The 7,590-nt window shown below is 43.2% G+C and overlaps 1 long non-coding RNA gene across 2 annotated transcripts in view; it reads left to right on the top strand.

Moving 5' to 3' along the window:
* The first annotated feature begins 7,366 nt into the window (after positions 1 to 7,366).
* LOC127482915 (uncharacterized) overlaps positions 7,367 to 7,590 on the top strand; it is a 29,065-nt gene continuing 28,841 nt past the window's right edge. For both annotated transcript variants that reach the window (XR_007908834.2, XR_007908835.2), the window contains exon 1: positions 7,367 to 7,492. This is a non-coding gene — a long non-coding RNA (uncharacterized lncRNA). The remainder of the gene's footprint in view (positions 7,493 to 7,590) is intronic.

Below are 7,590 nucleotides of genomic sequence, written 5' to 3'. Positions count from 1 at the left end.
TCTGTATGCATGATTCTATGGTGATTCTTGGCTCCTTGCTTGTACCTATTTGTAGCAACTGGAGCTTCAGTCCTTTGCTACCCCTTGGGAGTCTGGATCAGAACTTCGGAGAAAGACCTCTCTTCAGATTGTGACCTTTAGTCTCTTTGCATTTGCTTTTGCATAATCACCCAGCTTCCAACCCTGGGTTTTCACCACCAGATGGGAGGTGACAGGAGTCATGGAAGGGATTCAAATCCTCTGAGGCTGCTAGATGATGTCAGCCCAATTACTGGAGACAGTGCTATCTGCATGGAGTGCCCCTCGGGTATCTACACCTGTGTGGATCTGGGTGGAATCTCTGATGTGACATTTGACTGGCAGGAAGTTTGTTTCTGCCTGCCTCTTTTCTCCCCTCTTGAAAAGGAAATGGGATCAACAGTAGGGGAAAGCCCCAGGAATCTTGAGAGGGCTTGGGGATTACAAGAAACCCTACAACTTTGAACACACCATGAAAGAATAGGGAGCAGCTCTTACTGATATTCAATTGTGGGGCACTTAAATAATTCCAGACTGTTTATACACAATCACCTCTCCCAGCCCTTGCCCCGGGCCACCACAACTTCAGTAGCTCTCGCATCAGTTCTTATTCTAGAACCCTGGGCCCTCCTCATAATCCAGATTCCAGGGACAAGGCTTCGGGTGGCAGGAGTCCATGGGCCCAGCCCCGAACTTTCTCATTCTGATTGGTTGCAAGGGAATGGTTGCTACACATTGTAAACATCATCTCTTTGAAAGATAGAGAACAACTGACCAACCAGATGACTGCTCTGGGCAAATAATTTCCTCTTTCTGTCCTGAGATTACAACAAAAACAAAACGATTGTTATTTTATTAAGTGAGTGAAGTAATTGGACTTGCTAACTTACAAGGTTTCTTCCACTCTTCACAGCCTGTGATTCTGTAGATGGTGGAGAAATTCAGATTCCATATCTGAGGTGGGATGGGGAAGTACTCACCGAGAGCTGCAAACTAAGTAGGAACTTCTCAGAAACTTAAGTCCACAGCATTTCACAGCTTACCTAGCAAGCCTTTCTGGATGTATTCCCCAGAATTCTAGAGACAACAGAGAAGGAAGAAGAGAGCAGTGGGTTGGGCTCTGAAATCCAGATTCTTGCTTCAACCCAAGTAGTCCTGATATTTCCCATTTTTTGTGTGTGTGCTATTCCACTTTTGATTTTACTTGAAAACGTGTTCTGTATCTGGGGAGCAAATCTGAAAATCTTAAATCTGACCCAGCAATCTGCTCTCAGTAGGGCCGTGAGTATTCTGCTAAACCTCCTTGAGCCCCTGCTTCTTTATCTCTAAGTGGAATCAATGGTGCCAGCTCACAAGGTCTTAGAGTGGCACCACGCATGCGATAACAGCATCTAGCATGAATGAGGAATCTGCTATCTATTTGTGGAATCTAAGTCCAATGCATGGTTACTTCCTTGAGGTGGAAACCACCTTCCCAGGGGCGCTCTGTGAAGACTGAGGAGGATGGCAAATGAGACACACACACACACACACACACTCACACACACACACACACACCGCTCAGACACTGCCAAGAGGACATTTCAACAGTGACAATTAGACTTGCAACACTTGCCACTGCTGTGTTACCAAACAAGGTGACAACAGCAAAATCCTACTCAACCGCAACGGCAGAGGGAGATCTGCCTGATAATCAACGCAACACCATGGATTTGGTTACTGCAGAGTAACTCACTGACCTTGCTGGGCTCAAGTTTGAATCTACACAGTAGCTACACAGGGGAAGTGGAATAACCGGTCTGGTCCCTGCCTGGTGCTCAGGGAGTGGCAGCTGTAGCACTTGAAGTGTCTCCCTTACATGAACTAATCCAGCCCCCTGCGCCCTCTTTCCAGGTACCCTCTTTAAGGTGAAGACTGACTTGCATCTCCCACCCGAGACAGCCTGACAGTAGACAGGAAGGTGTGTGCATGATTAACTGCTTTCCTTTTCAAAGGGGATGTCACTTTCCCAAATGGAACAGCCTAGATCTTACATCTGACTTCTCTTAAGTCCTCTATTCTCATATGACTAATTTAAGAATCCACCCACTCTGGGGGCCATTAGGCGGGTGTGAAGAAAGATTTCCAGGCAGTGTTCTGGTCACAAATTGTATCAGCCCAGAGCTTCGTAACCAGATGGGGACTGGCCCTCCCTTGGTGTCCTTTTCCAGGCTGCTGGTGCAACTTGTCCCAGGGCTGAGGCTCTATCCTCACCCTATAATGAATCATCTGTGTCAGCTTGGCTCAGTTACCTGCCACCTTTGCATTTCTTCATGTATTATGGAATTCTCATGTCTCTTGTACATGTTTTTTCTCAGATGGAACTTGCAAAATGCTGCTCTTTCTCTTGCTAATGTTACTTGCATCAGAGCCATTCACATTTGGGTTCTGGTTCTTACTTATCACCGACTCAAGAACACTGAGAATATCATGACTCACAGTAACCTTAGAAAGTATTGAGACCAATGCCTTCACTTCATAGTTAAAAGAGTAACTACAGTTCAAAAGTACTTTTCTCAAAGTATCCCATATCCTGAGTAGCTGAAAGAAAATTTGTCAGTCAGTTGCCCTTTGCACTGTGTTCATACCTTCATTTACTCATGTAATCACGCAGTCATTTCTTCACATGTTAAATACTCTCAAGTTTCTTATCTGTGTCATGTAGTATTTTAAGCTCTGGAAATACAGCCATGAATAAAATTCCTTCCCTAGGAACTATATTCTGGGGAGAGGGTGACAATCAGTAAACAAAATAAGTAAAACTTCAATAGGATGTTACATGATAAATGCTATTAAAAAAAAAAAAAAACTAAGTGGGAGTTCAATTGTAAGAAAAGACCTTAGGATGTTGAACTCTCATCTCCACTTGATGGGCTTAGGGAATGAGCCCTGTGAATAGCAGAGGACAAAATGGTTCAAGAATAAACATAGTAAACACGAAGACCCTAAGGCCAGAACATGCTAGTTGACCTCAAGAAACAGCAAGGAGGTCAGTGCTACAGGAGCCCACAGAGCGAGGGGAGAGAACGCAGAACATAAGGGCGCAGAGCTGGCTGCCTCACCTCTTTTTATGACTTAGACAGTGATGTGTGAAACCAACAAATGATTTGTGTAAAGGAGTGACACAATAGGACTGATGCTTTAACAGCTTTAGTCTTGGTTTTGGGTCAAGTATACACTGAAAGAGGACAAGTGGAAGTAAGGAGGAAAAGATAGGAGGCTACTGTAATAATTCAGCCAAGAGATGATGGTTACTTGGCCCACAGTGCTCAGCGTAGTGGTGGCAGAAAGGCAAGTGCTGAACATGGCAGAAGGAATGGACATGAATTCAGTAATTAGGAGAGTAAGGAGGGTCATGAAAAGAATGGTGGGACTGAACTACTTAGTAAGGAGATGGAACTTAGCCTAGCAGTGCAGGCGGTCAGGGAATATCGCCTACAGGAAGCTAATATGTGAGATAGGGCAATCAAATGTCCATGCTGGCCTGGGACTATCCTGGTTTTAACACTCCTTAGGGGCTAGTGGTACAGCAGGTTAAGATACTACCTGCAATGTCTGCATCACATTTGAGCACTAGTTTGAGTCCTGGCTGCTCCACTTCTGATCAAGCTCCTTGCTAATGTGACTGGAAAAGCAATGGAAGCCTGAGTGCTCAGGCCCCTGCCACTCATGTGGGAGACCTGGGATGGAGTGTCAGGCTCCTGGCTTCAGCCTGACCCAGCCATGGCTATTGCAGCAATTTGGGGAGCAAACAAGGGAATGAAAGATATTTTTCTCTCTTCTCTCTCACTCTTGCTCTCTTTCTCTATTTCTATGTAACCTTGCATTTTAAATACATACATACATACATACATACATTTATTTTAAAAAAAGAATCACCCCTCAGTCCCAGGGGCACTGGGATATTTGGCCAACATAGTGTGACAGTTTCGCCATGAAACTGGGGTGGTGGTCGAAGATGAGTAGATTCTAGGCAGAGTGGAGAGGGACCTGCTAGAGGTTATAATCAAGGGGAGGAGAGTGGCTATACATAAGGTATAGGAAGTAGCCAAGGACCCCGTTGAGCAGAGTTCTGCAGGCCATAAAGTTACTGGAATTTGGGGCCAGTGCTGTGGTACAGTGGGTTAAGCTGCTGTTTGCAGTGCTCGTATCCCACATGCGTACTGGTTTGAGTTCTGGCTGCTCTACTTCCAATCCAGCTCCATGCTAATGGCCTGGGAAAAGCAATGGAGGATGGCCCATGTACTTGGGCCCCTACAGCCACATGGGAGATCCAGAAGAAGCTTCTGCTCCTGGCTTTGGCCTGGTCCAGCCCTGGCCATTGCAGCTATATGGGGAGTAAACCAGTCGATAGAAGCTCTCTCTTTCTCTCTCTGTAACTCTACCTTTAAATTTTTTTTTAATTTAAAAATTAAAAAAAGTACTGGAATTTGTCCCAATATCTTCAGGAGGGTTTTAGGCAATAAACGATAACTGACAACTCGGCAATTTTATCTCTCACCTCAGTTTAATCTTTAAAAATAACTGATTAAAATCATTTGTGAATTTTCAGATGAAGAACAAGGTGAAAGTGAGAAATTAATAAACAGTAGGAAATACAAGAGTATTTCAAAAAGTGTGGAACAAATGGAAGTAAAAGCTCAGTTTATTTTGGTGCAAAAATGTGTGAAATCCATGCATATGTAGGGCCTTCCAAAAGTTCATGAAAAATACATATTTTGAAAAAACTATGCATGGATTTCAAGACATCATCAAAGCATTCCAGCTGAGTGTTCAGATGTTACTTGGAAGTCCTCATGTCCATTAAGGTCATGTTTCCTATGAAACTATTTTTTCCTTGTTTCCCTACTACATTAATAATATCACTATTTTTCTAAGTTCAGCTTCTTAGACTCATCATTTTTAACTATTTTTTTCAGTAATTTTTTCCTTCAAAATATCCTTTCTTAGCCCTGACTCTCAAGTCCCATTGTTGCCAGTTTCATGCTCTCCTCACATGAGCCTTGCCCATGGTGGACTAAGGTGGGGGTGTTTCTGGGTTTGGGGCGCCTTGGGTACAAATAGTAAGGGGAGAATGTTGTCTTTAGAGAATTTAAAAACCAATGTAAAACCAATAAGCAGTCAGTCTGCTTGGCATTATTTGTATATGCAAGTATTATAATTAACAATAATAATAAATCTCCTTCCCACTGGAACAAGTATTCCATTACTGTAGCAGTTTTTCATTAGTCTCCCTGACACCTGTCCTTGTCCTCCAAGCTCATTTTGCTAATTTACCAATGAAGGTATATTACTACCTGCTTCTATCTTCCCCGAATCTCAGGCTGCTCTCTGAAGTTTACAGGATCAAGCCCCATACTGCAGTCTAGCTTTAATTCAAGACATCAGTAACCCCAAGATAGCATGACAGCCAAAACTTATACTATTCACTCCGTGTCCTAAACCTTCTTTTCAATGAGAGTCTGTCTCAAAAACTCATTTTCCTGCAGCATTATCAGGGAAGAAAACTAGCTTTGAACCTCAGCACTAGCACTACCAATGACTGCGTGTGCCACCTTAAGCGAGTCATTTTCCCTCTACAAGCCTCTATTTTCTCATTAGTTCAATTAGGATAATAATACCTGCAAAGCTAAAGTCACAGGATTGCAGAAAGGGCCAAATGACATCATGGTTGTGAAAGAAGCCACCCACACGAGCCCTGATGATTGTTACGGGCAGTAGAGGTAATGCTTGTTAGAGCAGTGGTTGTCATGGTTATAGTGTTGACGTTCACAGTCAGGCATGGCTGATTTTGCTTGTGTTTTCTATTTGACCTTTTATATCTTTCTTCTTTACCATTCCACACTTTTCTCAACATTTAAGAAACAACTCTAGACCATCTCAATAATTCTTCTTGGGCTACCCATGTCTACCCTAAACTCTGCTCTCTAAAAACCCCCCAACACATATACACTGTGCCTTCAGGCAGGTACCGTACATATCATCTAGTATTGTGTATTGTCTTCCCACCAGGAGTGCACCTGCTGTATCTTATGTATATTTAGCATCTCTCTTTATGATGAACACACAATAGATGTTAAATCAAGAGGGGCTACAGTGAGTGAATGAATGAATGAATGAATTCATCTCTAATTTTTTTAGCCCCTCAAAGCAAAATATACTAATAGTGCCCTCTGCTGCTGACCAAGAATTCTGTTTTCCATGCAGTAGAAAATCAAGGGAGTGAATATTTAGTAAAAGGCATAGATAGAAATTATTGTGGCTTGCCAAGTGGTTGGGACAGAATGGACTAGAGGCAGCAGCTGGGAAGTCCTTGTGCAGATGAAGGGAGTGAGTCAGAGGGTCAAAGACGGCTGTCAGAAAGCCAAGCATCTGTGTTCTATATTGGTGACTGACATCCAGTTTGCAGTTAAAACATACTGTCAGTTCAGTGTGAGAAGTTTATCTTCTACTGCACCCCTGCCCAGCAATAAGTGTGTCATTTGTGGCTGGAAACCATTTCTAAATATACTTAAATGAAATTTAACTCTAAACATTCTGAAGGTTGTGGAATAATACTCTTACAACAAAATAAAACAAAAACAAGCCAGGAGAGGTGACACAAACACTGCTAGAGAGCTCAAGGTCCTATTCTTTTTCCCTTTTTGGGGGGTATTCTGAGATAGTAGAAGTAGTCATTCCCTTTTAATGATTGCCTGCTGTGTGCTTGGCAGTTTTTTCCATTGTTTCAATTGAATCTTGGGATAGGAGTGACTTGTCTTCTTTTCTCTCATTGAAAATGAGGCGGTTAGGAATGTATCCTGATTAAACAGCTAGAACAGGCAGCAAGGGATGCCGAGTCTATGTGACACTGTATCTATATAGTCTCTGCTGTTCTGTAGATCCCGATGAGGATGTCTGGAGGTGCCATTAGGGGACTTGGGTCCACAATTTGCCACTAACATTTTTTAATAAACTTGAGCAAAGATGAGCAAAGCTGAGCAAATCCCTTCTCTCTTTGGGCCTGAGTGTCCCACTATCTGGAATAAGGAGTTTAGGAACAGGCGCTCTCTGGCCCTTCTAACTTGCAGTCAAACAACTACAGCAGCTTCATGTGCTGAACTATGAATGCAAAGCCCAACTGTGGCTCCCGTTTTCCCTTAGAGCCCCCATCACAGACTTGATCATCCTCACCTGATCAGCCCTAGAGAGTTAACTGTTGACCTCAGATCAACAATGAAAAGCATTCCATGCTGAGATTGGATAGCCATTCCAACAACTCTTCTATTTAATTTGCAAATCTTCCCGCATGTTAATGATGTTTTTCCCCCCACAGATGGTGAGGAATTCTAGTCATGATGGTACATTCGATACTGATTCTGAAGGCAAAGCAGATTTGAGTTTTCAGCATGCCAATTAGTCACACTTGACATATTTGACAATCAATCTTTAGCTGGTAAGTGCCTGGGTGGGCAACGTGTCCCAGGTTGATAAGCACCCCTCCGAAGAGTGGAGTCCCCAGGGAGAGCATCTCCACGTGGTGCTGTGCCTTTG

The sequence above is a fragment of the Oryctolagus cuniculus genome, chromosome 4 (assembly GCF_964237555.1).
Source record: "Oryctolagus cuniculus chromosome 4, mOryCun1.1, whole genome shotgun sequence".
Taxonomy (NCBI): Eukaryota; Metazoa; Chordata; class Mammalia; order Lagomorpha; family Leporidae; genus Oryctolagus; species Oryctolagus cuniculus.
Note: the sequence above shows the minus strand (reverse complement) of the source record. Positions and strands in the feature narration are given on the sequence as shown.